Source organism: Lynx canadensis, chromosome A3 (assembly GCF_007474595.2).
Source record: "Lynx canadensis isolate LIC74 chromosome A3, mLynCan4.pri.v2, whole genome shotgun sequence".
Classification (NCBI taxonomy): Eukaryota; Metazoa; Chordata; class Mammalia; order Carnivora; family Felidae; genus Lynx; species Lynx canadensis.
The window spans coordinates 7,574,275-7,588,113 of NC_044305.1; the positions used below are offsets into that span (position 1 = coordinate 7,574,275).

General features: G+C 44.8%; 1 non-coding gene across 1 annotated transcript; it reads left to right on the forward strand.

The window, feature by feature from the left end:
* Positions 1-7,295: 7,295 nt before the first annotated feature.
* LOC115511307 lies at positions 7,296-7,403 on the forward strand. The gene has a single exon (XR_003967979.1). It is a non-coding gene; the product is annotated as a U6 spliceosomal RNA (small nuclear RNA).
* Positions 7,404-13,839: the final 6,436 nt, after the last annotated feature.

The window sequence follows — 13,839 nt, forward strand, 5'->3', positions numbered from 1 at the left end:
ATGTGGCTCTTCTCCTGACAATATTGGTGTGAAGGGATGGGGGTAGGGGCGTCCCTTAACAGAGAAAAACAAGGAACGGGCCACATAGTCTCCGCTTAACCGGACCAATTCTTGCACCTGATAGAACCACTCCTTTGCCATCACGAGACTGTAATGACTTTCCGGTCTCTATCATCTTGCTCATTTTTCACTCAGTGTTTACATTCTCTTTCACTCCCCTTTATTTCAATGAATTAATGTGTAAAAATCCCAGAGCATATTTAATCTCATAATCACAAAATCTCATAATTGACAAAATCTCTCGCCCAACAAGAGCTCTACAGAGAAACCTACATGACAAGAACTGTTTTAAGAGCACCCCTGTATTCGAACCGTCACTCCTTACCAAAGTCTCATAGGGAGTTACTAATATTACTCTCGTTGTATGAAATAGAACAAAGACGCACAGAGAGGTTCAGTCACTCCCTCAAGGTCTCGCAGCTAGTAAGCTTAGGTGGTTGGGATGAAAATGTGGGCATTCTGAACGTACAACTCACCCCTTCAGTACCACGTTTACCTTCCATGTATTAAGTTCCTTAATCCAAATGCATAGGAAAATTCCAGACAGCATTACTCATCAGACAACAGGGAATCATACGGAAGGTGAGCCCTGGGAGTACACAGGGTGACTGAAAACCAAGTGCATGCGAAATAAATGTACAGGTGAGTGGACTAAAGGCTGCCATATGTCCTGCACTAATCACTGCCCCTACTGCCCCGCTCCTCCCCGGGCAGAACCTTCCTCCTCCTCTCAAAGTCTTACTCCCGCCAGGCACGGACAAGCAGGTGGAACCCCATCTGACCTCACTGCCCCAGGATTACCAAGGGTTCAAGTTAGACCCTTCAGATTCTCTACCCCAGAGATTTTGGAATTGGGTTTAAGAGACTCATGTGAGCCCTGAACTTGAACAGGGATGTAGAGGCACACTGGGGTGGCCTGGCTACAGAGAGCAAATTATATCTTTTTTTTTTAATTTTTAAAACATGTTTATTTTTGAGAGAGAGACAGAGTGTGAGTGGGAGAGGGGCAGACAGAGAGAGGGAGACACAGAATACGAAGCAGGCTCCAGGCTCTGAGCTGTCAGCACAGAGCCTGGCACAGGGTTTGAACTCACGGACCGTGAGATCATGACCTGAGCCCAAGTAGGCCGCTCAACTGACTGAGCCCCCAGGAGCCCCTGGCCACCGGCTTTCTTAATGTTTATTTATTCTGGGGAGAGAGAGAGAGACAGAGCATGAACAGGGGAGGGGCACAGAGAGAGGGAGACACAGAATCCGAAGCAGGCTCCAGGCTCTGAGCTGTCAGCCCAGAGCCCGACGCAGGACTCGAACCCATGAACTGTGAGATCATGACCTGAGCTGAAATCGGATGCCTAACCGACTGAGCCACCCAGGCGCCCCAAGAGAACAAATTATATCTACACAGACAAGGAGAAATGGATTCCATTCGAACCATAAAAGGTAAAGAGAATAACTTTAGTTTTTAACTTTATAGTTTCTGGCCCTGTTCCCTCAAATCTGTGTAGATTTCTCCTGCCTGAGTTCTTAAGACACCCTGATCCTCCCGACATGGTCACACATACACACACGTACATATATATTTTTTTTTCTAAAACTTAATTGAGTTGCATTAGGTTTCTGTTACTCGGAACCAAAAAATTACTGAAAACAAGAATCAAATTATTATAACAAAAAATAGCAACGAAGCGAATTGCTCAGTTGAGTCTACTCATCATAAATAAAATGCTAACATTCTTATACTGTCAATTCAGTCAACAAAGATAACACATAAAAAAAATCAAACACCCTGGGGTGCCAGGGTGGCTCAGTCTATTAAGCATCTGACTCTTAGTTTCACCTCGGGTCATGATCTCACGTTCACGGGTTTGAGCCCTGCATCAGGCTCAGTGCTGACAGTGCACAGCCTGCTTGGGATTCTCTCTCTCCCTCTTGTGCTGTCTCTGTCTCTCTCAAAATAAATAAATAAACTTAAAAAAAATTTTTTTAATTAAAAAGAAATCAAATACCCTACAATATTCTTTGGTATCTAAACTGGCCACATCTATTAATGCCCCTTATTTCATAAAATAGATAAATTTTATGTTTTTCTTGCATTAGTCCACCAGGGAAGAAGTCTTTGGGTAGCTTCGGAGTCACAGATTAGGATTAGGAGGTGACACTGGGTCTAGGAGACCACGTATGAGTCCTAAAATACTAAGGGCCAAGAACCAGTAAGACAGACATCTGATGTCACGGATCCATGTCGGCCACAAGAGTCCTGTGGCCCGATGCCCTTGAGACCCGGTAGGTGTCAGGTTCCTAAGATGTTACTCTCAGATCACAAAGGGACGGCTCAGGAGAGACATGGTTTCCCCAGCTAAAAATGCAAAGTTTAGGAGCCTATGCTGCCCCATCAGCCATCAAATGGATCAGATCCTTGAGTGAATATATTTACTTCCAAATCAGATAATGTGCTAATAAAATGTAAGGTAACCACAACCACGGTGAAGGTAAGAACAGAGCTGTCCGGCACCAGACCGATGAGAGATTGATAACACTGCCCCTTGGAAGCTGCAGGAACTTCAGCAAGTTGCTGAACTACTCTGAGCGTCAGTCTCATGGCAGCAAAATGAACAGAAGGACAATTCGCCTTTCATAAGGATCTTGTAAAGATTAAATATGATGATGCTTTGAAAGTTCCGGGAACAGCCCCCCAGCACAGAGTAAGTGCTCATAAATGTGAGTCATCATCACCACCTGCCCTGTTAGGAAACACACCCCCCCAACTCTTCCTTGGAGCTTAGATTCAGGTAGTAAAGAGTGTCCCTCTCCTGCTGTTAATGCACTTGGATCCACTTATCTATGTTGTTTATGATTAATTTCAGACTTATAATCATGCTTTGTTTGCAGTCTAAACATTTAAGACCAAAGGCTCTCCTTTTTGAGCTTCCTGTTCATATACACCCTATTTCTCACCCCCTCAAATCCAAGATTCCTAGCAATTTGAGTCTCGTAATACCAAGAAATCCTCGAGGACTGATGTGGAATTAACTGGGGCTTTCTTGTGTCTCTTTTTGAGAATGCCTACTGTCATTAAAGTTACTGATGGGCTGTCGTTTATTTCTTAAGTGTTGTCTGATCTCACACACACACACACACACACACACACACACACACACACTGACTTTATGGGGTGTGATGTTTGAGACCTGAAAGCAGGAAGCCTAAAGCCACTTAGCTGTATAAAAGGCAGTATTGATACTTGGTTCGGGTTGCCCGTGGGACCTACAAAACTGACCTCAGGGCGGAAACTCCCAGAGCAGAGAAAATACATAATTTTGGAGACTGTACCCTCCAGACGCCCCCGACCAGGTTCAAACCTTACATTACGGAATAGCTTTCCTGCATTTCCCTGTGTGATTCATTCATGTCTTGTGGTGAATACTTGTATAGCTTCTGTTATTATTCTGAAAACCAGGTGTGAGGTCGTGAGGCACTAACACAATGACATTTTGCCACTTTAATCTCCAGCATATTCCCCAATTAATGTGAAATGTTTGGTAGGTGAGAAGACATTTTCTAAAGGGAACCAGGGATAATCATTTCAGAGATCTAGTTTGAAGCTCATCTGCTTTGTCTCTTTCGAATTAACTGTTTGCTTTTCCTTCTCAGATTGTTGCAAAACAAAATTCCTTTCTTGAGTTGGGCGCAGTTGAGTATGCATTCTCAATGTGACAACTCCACTGCTATAAACCACATAAATAGGATTACCATCTCCCTCCTCGCCGCCCCCCACCCCAGGTTCAGTATGCATGTGCCTACAATTGTTTATTCACAGGTGGCCTTCTGTGAGGTGGGAAACTAAACAGGGAAGCAAATGGACCACTAGGAGCAGGGTAGGGCTCCAGGGGAAGAATTCCATTTCTTTATTTTTTTTAATGCTTATTTATTTTAGAGAGAGAGAGAGAGGAAGAGACAGAGTGAGAGGGAGAGAGAATCCCAAGCACCTCTGTGCAGAGCCCAACACAAGGCTTGATCATGAGATCGTGAGATCATGACCTGAACCAAAATCAAGAGCCAGACACTCGACAGACTGAGCCACCCAAGCACCCCAGAATTCCAGTCCTGAAAAACAAATGACCCAGGGACTTAACTTACCCCACCCCCACCTCCATTTCTACTGGGATACCAACAGGAAACAGAAGTTCTCCTTCCAATCAGAGTAGCTTATGTTTATGCAGAAAAAGGGGACAAATGGCAGAGTTACATCAAGGAACCAGAATAAGCTATACCCTCCACTAAGGTATATCTTTAGAAAATATTAGTACGTTCGACATCTTATCTGATTAGACAAAGTGAGTCCCATGTGCCACTCAGAGGATTCACTGAAGGTCAGGATTGAGGATTGGGGACAAGCTCCAAGAGGAATAGGAGCTAGAAGCTAGAACTGCATCTTGCCTGGAAATGTTAAAGAGGAATAGACATCTGATAGCAAACATGAAGAGAATGAGAGTACGTACCAAGGATGATCACCACTAACTTTACTGTTGTTGCTACTGAACCCATCTGCAAGACTTTTAAAGTGGCTTTAGCCGTGGACCCCTGGTTATTTCACGGTTATTGGCAAGCGTTTGCAGCACAGCAACCCTGCAATCTTTTCTCCCTCTTTGTTGTGGATGCCTCAGAAAAGAAAGGAAAGTGAACCAATCAAATCTCCTCGAAAATATGCTGAAGACGGATCAACCCACAAATTTGGGATATTCACGAGTCGGAGAATCCTTACCTATGACATGTTTTCAGTAGAATAAACCTGGTCTGTCTGGGGTTGTTAGTGGTAGACAAATCTGGACTCTATGGATCTCTGGGACATGGCTCCCTGAAAATTGCTGCATGAGCTACGTAGCTACCAGAGAGTATAAAACAGAGATTTTTGTGTAAGTCATGCACCGGCAGACATTTCTGAGACACCTTGCGTGTTAAATTTGCCTAGAGCACGTCCAAATACGGCAAGAACGGACCTGGGGAGCTCCCCGGACAGTCCTTGGCTTCTCTTTGCTTTGCCTACACTTGGTGATCACTTGTATCCTTGAAGTAATTAGGAAAGCTTGATGATGCCGAGTGAGAACTTAGTCTCTGGGCTCACTTCACAATTTAATCAATGCCTCGATATGCAAAAAAATAAATATAATTACTGTAGTTTACTTATATTATTATTTTACATATAAATTGAAATGCAGGTTCAAATCATTACATTACAGAATCGGATATATACTAAAATGCCATTTATTAGAACGTACACATGCACCCCCATACACACCCTCTTGTAAATACTTAGGAAATAATCTGAAAGATTATTTACATATATCAAACTGTTATAAGTAGTGGCTGTTGTAGATTAAAATTGAGTAGAGGAGATTTAAAAGTCTTCCCCTTCTTCCTCTATACACCTTTCAAGTATAATCACGTATTATCAAAATAAAAATCTAATATAGACACCTTTAAAGTAAAAGAGTTCAGTATTTTACACGTAATGCAACGTCTTTGAAAAGCACACCACAGTCACATTGGTGACTGGATTTGGTAGCTCCAGTCTCCTGCGATTCTCATCATCCAATTGATTTTGGGGTTGTTTTTTTCGTTTTTTGTTTTGGTGTTTGTTTTGTTTTTTTTTGTTTTGGTTTGGTTTGGGGTTTTTTGGCATTGCATACCCTACACGATCATGTCAATCCTGTCTAATACAGATAAGCAAATCCAAATGCCAAGCATTTTTCCATTTGCTTTCAAACTTTAGTATTCAACTGACTCATTCAAAAGCCTAAGAATGAGGCAATAATCATAGTTGTTTCAAGGTGGAGAATAAAGACTATCTAACAAATGCTTGATGTTTTACAAATAAATATAAAAGTAAGACAGGGAAGTCCAGCCCGGCAGTTCCATTCTTACGTGTGCGTCCTGGAGAAGCTTCCCCACCATTTGTCTAAGGAGATTCGCACGTCGATGCAGCGCACCAATGTTTGTAAGAACGAAAGACTAAACAACTTAACACATCAGTTGAGAGAAGGATCGATTCATCGCGATATATTCTTACAACAGTATCACCGCACAGCAATTAAATAAATGAAATAGGGATGATTTATCAGCCTGAATACATCTCAAAAAAAAAAAAGCGGAGCGAATAAAGGAAATGGACCGAGATGCTGCAGAAAGATACAGCTAACAAAGTATTACTTACCTTGCTTAACAACAAAAATACGATACTGCATTTTAAATATCGGCCTGTGGACCATCTATTTATGTTAAAATACTAAAACCAGGGATGCAGAGGATACGCAGCAGCTTCAGAACAGCATTAACTGGAGGCGGGAAGAAGCGGAACAGGGAAGGAAATAGAGCACAGTAGGGCTTATCGTATCCACTGTTTTCCTTTCTTTCTTTCTTTCTCTCTCTCTCTCTCTCTCTCTCTCTCTCTCTCTCTCTCTTTCTTTCAAGTTTATTTATTTATCTTCAGACAGAGAGAGTGTGAGCAGGGGAGGAGCAGACAGAAAGGGAGGGAGAGAGAATCCCAAGCAGGCTCCACGTTTTCAGCACAGATCCTGAAGCAGGGCTCAAGCTTACCAACCATGAGATCATAACCTGAGCCAAAATCAAGAGTCAGACCCTTAATGAGCCACCCAGGCGCCCCCATAGTGTTTTGTTTCTATAAAAAACTAAACAAAATTGGGGTGCCTGGGTGGCTCGGTATGTTAAGCATCTGACTCTTGATTTCGGCTCAGGTCATGATCTCACAGGTGGTGAGCTTGAGCCTCATGTCGGGCTGTGCTGACAGCATGGAGCCTGCTTGGGATTCTCTCTCCCTCTCTCTCTGCCCATTCCCCGCTCATGCTTGCGTGTGTGCTCTCTCTCTCCTCTCTCTCAAAATAAATAAACTTTTACAAAGATCAAATAAAATTTTAAAAGTTAATATTATTATATCTGGGTAATACATGCATAGGTGTTGATTACACTATTGTCTGAATCTTTCTCTAGTTTTGAGATACTATGACATCTCAAATGATATAAAAATGGTATAAAATACACATAAAATATATGTATTTCTAATGAGATGTACATATTTATATATTATACAACTATTAACATATTATAAATGTTCATACAACTTTACATATAAAATACTTATAAAAATACTTTCAGTATAAAAGATATATAAAGTATATAACGTATTCAATAAATATATACCATTCAAAAAGAAAATTACAGTGCTTGCTTCAGTGGGACATATACTAAAACTGAAATGATACAGAGCAGATTAGTATGGCCCCTGTGGCAAGGATGACGTACAAATTCATGAAGCGTTCCATATTTTTTGGTACACTTATCGTGATGAGCACTGAGTAATGTATAGAATTGTTGAATTACTATATTATGCCCCTGAAACTAATATAACACTATGTTAATTACACTGGAATTAAAAAAAAAATTAAATGAGAGAGAAAATCACAGAATATAGTACATAACATAGGTTACGATCAAATGAGAAACAGTAGGAAACACCCCCAAAGTGATACAGTAGCATCCTGGTAGATGTTATACCTTTCCTTGTTATTGCCTGTCCTTCCACCAATAGCTGATAATATACGCAGTATCCTATATATACGTGGCGAGGGCAGAGCCTCAAACTTTCCAAATCAATGGTGCACTCACAGAAAGTTCACACGGGTGAATGAGGCAGGGTAATGCTGAGCACAGCAGCGGACACATTAACAAATAAGACCCGACATTCATCTTGTGCTTCTAGGCACCAGCCTGTTCTAAGGGCTTTATGGTGCATTCACTTCTTACGTAGCTCCATGAGTTAGGTATTATGACTGTGCCCATTTCTCAGATGAGGAAGTGCATCACAAACAACGCAAGCGACGTGCCAGATCACAAGCGAGGAAGCACCCAGGCAGCATCTGAACCAGGCCCTCTGGCTCCAAAGTCTGCATTCCAAACTAAAGAGCTCATTCTGCGGCAGAAGCAAACATCTCAGTATTGCCCAATGCGAAAGCTTCCGCCTAAAACACACTCGGGTATACTCACTTTCATTGGTGTTTTCAAACTACCTTATGCAAGTTAAAAATTGAATATAGGGGCTGGGGCACCTGGATGGCTCAGACGGTTAAGCATCCGACTTTGGCTCAGGTCATGATCTCACAGTTTGTGAGTTCGAGCCCCGCGAAGGGTTCTGTGCTGACAGCTCAGAGCCTGGAGCCTGCTTGGGATTCTGTGTCCCCTCCTCTCTCTGCCCCTCCCCTCAGGCTCTGTCTCTGTCTCTCAATAATAAATAAACGTTAAAAAATTAAAAAAATAAATATAGGGGGCACCTGGCTGTCTCAGTTGGAAGAGCTGGCGACTCCTGATCTCAGAATTAAGTTCCAGCCCCACCCTGGGTGTAGACATTCCTTAAAAATAAAATCTTAAAAAAAATACATATGCACGTACACACACACACACACAGCACGGCATGTTTTCAGTCTCCCTTAAGCAACGGCATAGAACAGAAAAATACTACAACTCATGGCGGGAATCTTTGATATGGGGAGGTAGACCCCGAGACCTTCTTGAACCCCACCCTCAAGAACAGCAACTAGCACGGAGCACCCCCCCTCCCAGACACACACACACACACCCTGGGCAAAGACTAATTTAGAGCACAGGAGTGTGCCTCGGCTTGAACACGGCTGGCCAAGCCCCAGAAGGTCAGGCCTGTGGCGCACTGGGCCTAGGTAAGCGGATGACCCTGGCAGACAGAGGCCAGCCCCGCATGGCCCGGGGACGCGCAAGTGCTCACCGGGCGCTGGGCTCGCTCCCTCCCCACCGCAGGCCGCGGTCCTCCAAATTCAATTCCAGCCTCGGAGTCGCAGCCAGGCGCGATGCGGAGACTCACAGCTCACAGGGCCCTTCGGAACCGCTCGGGTGTCGGGAAAGCGTAGGGCCCGGGAGGGGGTGGGGGCTGGGAGGTCACGACCCCTCCGTGACCTCCGTGACCTCCGCTGACCCGCCCCCGCCCGGCACTGGAGGCTCCCGGCCCCGCCCCGTCGGGGGTGCGGTGTGCGCGCTCCTGCCGTTCCGTTCCGCCTCTGCAGACGTGTTCAAGGTCGCAGGCCTGAGTGAGCCCGCGGGGTGCAGGCCCTCTGGACGGTGGGCGCCGCCGGGCCCCTTGGGAGGCCTCTGTAAACTTTAAGGTGCTGGAGGGCAGGGCGGCGCTGACATCTCCCGGTCTCTGGCCCAAGAGGGGCCTTGTCTGCAGGTTCCCCTGCGGCGCATCCGGAGTGACTCCTCTGGGGCAGGAGGAGCCCCTGCCTCCCACCTCGCCCTCCCCACCCCCCCAGGGCGCGACCGGTTTCCCACTTGTCCCCCTCCTGCTGTGGGAACCAACATCGGGTTAGGCCAGGTGGAGCAGAGGCCCCGAGGGAGCAAGGCCGGCGGGCACAGAGCTCGGGGACACCAGGACGGCCGCTGCTCCCCCTGCCTGAGAAGATGCTCTTGTCGCCGTTTAGTCCTCCTGTGTCATCTTCTCTATCCTTTTCTACACTCTCCTCCCTTCCAAGTGCCTTCTGGCCCTGTGCTTCAACTTTGATTCTTCCCCACCTCTATTCTCTGTGTCCTCTCTGCCATGCCAAACCCAAAGAATCTGATGGGACCGGTCACTCACTCCCCAGCGCAGAGCATCCTTCTTGGCGGGACCCCTCCAGACAGGTGGTCCAGGAGGCTCCTGGCCTCTCTCCTGACTTAGCCACTTCTGGGTTTGTATCAATTTAGGAAGTGACTTAACCTCCCTGTGCCTCAGTTTCCGTGGATGTAAAAGGATTATCACAGCATATTTTGTCAAGGAAATGATCCGTGGGGAGGTATTTAGAAGTGTGTTCAGGGGGCATGGGCTGCTGTGTCTTATGCCCGAACGAGGTTGTCCAGGCCTGTCCCAGTTCACACTGATTGCTCCAGCATCCAGAATAAAGCCCCTTTCCCTCTCACTATTGGCCTCATTTTGAGCGTAATGCATTTGGACAACTTACCTATACCCGTCCTATACTTACTTCTGGGTCAGACATTAACCTCTCATCTAAGTTGAGAGGACTGGGTGTCATGGTCCCATGGCTCAAAACCTGGCTGGCTGTGACCTAGGAACCCTGCCAGCTATTTCGTGGATAAGGACCATGTAAATATAATGGATTCTCAACATGTCACAGGCTCCCTTCTGTGACACCCATGGGTAGAACAAAGCACTAATACCAATCCTCAAAGAACAAGCATTTTCTATAGAGAAGAAACAAAACTGCATTTATCCCATAGGACATACCCTTCCGGACCTTTTATTTTTTTAACCCCCTTAAACTTTTGTGTTAATACCAAAAAGAGGGGGCCTCGGATCCTCTTGGTTGAGCTGAAAAATCATAAAGCGTGCCTGGATTGTCTTCCTTTCTGATAGATTAGCTCTGGCCCTTCCTAAGGGAAAGCCAGGTCCAGATGACCTTTCTGCTAGCCCTGGGCTTCTCCGGGCCACGCATGGGAGAAATCAAATGCAGAGGAGAAAATGTAACTCAACAGTGTCTCCGTGCAGAATGCTGAGAGGGGCTCCAAACTGCTCTTCAACTGTTAAAGGCTTCAGGATTCCAAATGGCCAGATCTGTGCAAGGCAGTCTTGTTTGGTACTTAGCTTGCCGTGGTCCTTTGGGTCAGAGGAAGTTTCCAGAGAAGGATCAACCTTCAGTGCCTTCGTGCCGAGGTTCAAGACACCGGAGTGAAAACAACCGTCTGCACTTCTTTATTGAACTGGGGAAAGTGGCAGAAGGAGAAAGTGGCAGCTACATTTGTTGTCTAGAATTTATTAAGCTGGCGAACACACATATGGCCTTGAAGTTAATTTTTTTTCTTATGACTGACACATGCTATAATGATATCCTACATTTACTAGAACACAAGAGCAATGTTCACACACACCAGGAATGGATTTCACATACCAGACAAATTTCTAAGTTTTGGGAGGCTGGTGGGTGGGAATAGGGAAATCCTGGGAGCAAGTACTCAGCAGCTAAAAGAGCTGCTCAAATAATTGAAATGGGGGTGTTTGTATGCATCTGGAAAGAAGTATGGAAAACACTATGCATTATTTATTTTTTAAATGATGTATTTTTTATTGTGTCAGCTAGAAAATTTTTCTTCGTACGGCAGATGAAACAACAAACACTACAACAGAAATGATCCTTCACAGAGTCAAAGATGTAAGGAACAGAGAAATGTGATTATGGCGTCGAGCTTTCAAATTCTCGCTTCAAGATTGCGCTCCGCGCTACATTTGCATGATCTAAGTTCAGGTGATGAGAAGGCGAATGAGGAGAATTGGAAAAACTGACTTTTGTCCATTTGTTTTGTGACTTCGAGATGCATCCCTCCTCTGTTAACTCTCTAGGCCTTGAAGAACGCAAACGAATCATATCCTTTAGGGGGAAATTGAAGGGGATGACAGAATCTTTTTTTTTTTTTTTTTAATTTTTTTTTTCAACGTTTATTTATTTTTGGGACAGAGAGAGACAGAGCATGAACGGGGGAGGGGCAGAGAGAGAGGGAGACACAGAATCGGAAACAGGCTCCAGGCTCTGAGCCATCAGCCCAGAGCCCGACGCGGGGCCCGAACTCACGGACCGCGAGATCGTGACCTGGCTGAAGTCGGACACTTAACCGACTGCGCCACCCAGGCGCCCCTGACAGAATCTTAATATGGAAGTCAAGATGCTTGAAGAGGTTAGGAGTACCAAACTGTTTGAGATATTAAATTCCTGGGGGGGGTGGGGAATACCCAAAACGTCAGTGTCTTAACCACTTAGTTACTTATTTCTCTCTTTGTGCATCCAAATTTCCTCTTCTTAGAAGGATACCAGTCAGCCTGGATCAGGACCCACCTGTGATGTCATTTTAACTTAATCCCTGTCTCAAATGCAGTCACATTCTGATGTGCTGGGGGTGAGGGATGCAACATATGAATTCAGGGGCAGGGGAGAGAGACGCAAGTCAGCCCGTACCGGGTATACGATATAAGCACCAAACACGTATTGTTGGTGTCCTGTTCCTCAGCAAAAGAACAGATTCTTGTTGGGAATCCACTTTCTCCCCTCTGGGTCCACTAGGTTCAGGAGAGGTCCAACCCTGGCTTCAGCACACACCAGTCTCCAGGCCACAGTACTGGGTTCAGGCATGGATCCAATCAGAGTGGGTCTCGAGAATTCTGGAGGGGAGGGGAGGTGCTGGCTGTTTCTGGCTAGGCCTTAGAACCTAGGAGGATTTACAGCAGCCAACTTGCCATCACTGAGGGAAAGCCTGGAACGGGGTAGTGGGAGGCATGGCACACGCATGGACATTGACCATAGTGTCAGTCCTACTGAACGAAGCGCTGAGAGTTGGAGAGAAAGTTCTATTGACAACACGTGACTCCAGAATCCAGCCACATGTCTAAAAGCAGCATGACCCTCAACTTTTCAGCTATGTTTTCTAAAGTGACTTTGGGTTGTTGTTTTGTTTGTTTGTTTGTTTGTTTGTTTGTTTTTCCTCTGGGAGCTGAGAAAGCCCTAACCAACCTAACAGGTTCCCTACATTATGGAGATGTTAAACATTGAGTTGTTGCCCTGACATTCCCATTCTTAGAAATAAGAGGGAAAAAATTAATGCTCTATCCATATGGCGTAGAACAAGTTTAGGCATTAGAAGAGCTGCTGAAGTTCATTGCAAAGTCACCTTGAATTCTTTGAAGCCATGTAAGATCAAAATCCCCACCTTTCTAGTAAGCAGCGAGCATTGCACTTGCCAAACTTTAAGACATCCTTGCCTCATGACATGAAGACATTCTGAGGACTATTTTCGCCCCCTTCCTCAAATGGTCGATGATTCTGTAATTCTCCCCGGAGTGTTCATAGTAGGCTACAATTCTCTACAAAGCATAGCATCACGTTATCCTTTCATCCAAGGTCAACATTTTGGGCAAAAGTCTCCAGACACATTGAAGCTACCATTCCAGCAACTTCAGAATCAAAGATACCTGCCTTAAAAATGAATATGCAGTATTGTGCACACACATCTAGCCTGTTGATCTGGAAACTTAATGAAGATAAATGTCATTGTTAGCAACTCAGTGTTGCACTCAACTGCAGGACAAGGCATTCTTGTATGAGTCAAGTTCTGAGTGCACATTATGGGAGGATGTTTATTTATGATGCACTTCAACCCTGCCAGAATGCCACCTTGGCATTGCCAGTCCCTAGAAGAAGGAGACCTCAAAGCAGTGGCCTTTACAGACTTAAGGAATAAAATAAAAATGAAATCCCAGAGTCTCTGCATAATATATGTGTGTGAGAGAGAAAACACACCCATTAAACTGCAGCCTTTCAGAACATGATGTCACAAGTCAGCTCCTATTAAAGGAAACAGAAGATGAATGTTTGCTCTAGGCAGCTGGAAGGAGTCAAAAAGAAAATACATTGTAAATCTTTCCGCTGCGTGCCTAAATTGTAAAAGATGATTTTCAGCATCGCACGGACTTCTCCCAATGAATAACTTCTTCCCAAGGAAGAAATTCCAAACAGTCAGTAAATATATGGCTAGTCTGATTAGCAGAGGGGGACTTGTATGTGATACAGTTTATTGTCCCAAGTCAAAACTTGACTGAATTTTGAGGATGCAGAAGATGATATTCCAGGCAGGAACAGGGAGGTGTTAGAATCTACACCAGGCAAAGCGGATGGGTAGAGCATTCAGAGTAACTTGATTCAT